This window comes from Phoxinus phoxinus (assembly GCF_949152265.1).
Source record: "Phoxinus phoxinus genome assembly, chromosome: 9".
NCBI classification, from domain to species: Eukaryota; Metazoa; Chordata; class Actinopteri; order Cypriniformes; family Leuciscidae; genus Phoxinus; species Phoxinus phoxinus.
In genome coordinates, this window is record NC_136884.1 from 30,528,931 (window position 1) to 30,530,067 (window position 1,137).

The 1,137-nt window shown below is 37.8% G+C and overlaps 1 long non-coding RNA gene across 1 annotated transcript; it reads right to left on the reverse strand.

Moving 5' to 3' along the window:
• Positions 1 to 808, reverse strand: LOC307003921. Its single transcript, XR_013798884.1, has 3 exons — positions 435 to 808; positions 234 to 347; positions 1 to 115 (listed from the first exon to the last, which is right to left on the reverse strand). It is a non-coding gene; the product is annotated as an uncharacterized lncRNA (long non-coding RNA).
• Between the last annotated feature and the right edge of the window lie 329 nt (positions 809 to 1,137).

The following is a 1,137-nucleotide window of genomic DNA, read 5'->3' on the forward strand; positions in this document are numbered from 1 at the left end:
CTGGCCTTCCATCAACAATAGCATCATCTTCATCAGACATCAGTTCTATTGTTGCGGTCTTCCACAGGTCCCTTTCTGTGTTGGTTTGTACAACCCTGGACCTGGTCTCCAGCAACTGCAAAACATGACAGTAATTTAACCACTTAAAACGCAGAGAGGATAGACAGTAACATTCTGAGAAAAAAAACAACAACAAAAAAAACAACAACTGCATAACCAGTTTCTTAACTTACCCGTCTCTTTCTTTGACGGTCCTTTGCCATGTTCTTTAGCGTTTCTTTTCTGGGCCTTTTCAGGCTGAGCCAAAGAATACTTCCTCCGCAAAGTCTCAAAATATGTCTTGCAACCTAAAAAATAAACCATGAATAAATTAATGCCAATATAAGAAAGTAAAACAGAGGACATTAAAATGATTACAACATCTTTAAGATTACCTTTTACACATTCAGGGTCAATGTCTGTAAAAGTTGTCCTTAATTCTTCAAATAGGTAAGAAATTGGTCACAGCCAGGTTATGTGATGAATTTATTCTGGGGGAAAAAGTTGGTTACCATTAATTAATTTCATGTTTGGCAGTTTAATTCCATATAGTAACAGGTTAAACTAACATTTACAGTATACAAGAAGCTAACTTACCCGGTCCCTTTCTGTGTTGGTTTGTACAACCCTGGACCTGCTCTCCAGCAAGTTTCTTAACTTACCCGTCTCTTTCTTTGACGATTCTTTGCCATGTTCTTTATAGCGTTTCTTTTCTGGGCCTTTTCAGGCTGAGCCAAAAAATACTTCCTCCGCAAAGTCTCAAAATACGTCTTGCAACCTGCTAAATAAACCATGAATAAATGAATGCCAATATAAGAAAGTAAAACAGAGGACATTAAAATGATTACAACATCTTTAAGATGACCTTTTACACATTCAGGGTCAATTTCTGTAAAAGTTGTCCTTAACGGAGAACTCCGGTCAATTTTTAAGTTAATCTTCATCGCTAAACCTTTGTGAGTACTGTCTATAGAAAAAAAAAACTAACCGGATCCGTGCTTGCAACACGGAGCTGCTACCGCTAATGCCCAGAGCTCCCACTCGGCTAAAACGGCAGTTATGGAGTCATATTCATAAAGAGTGTTTTTGTGCCTCTTA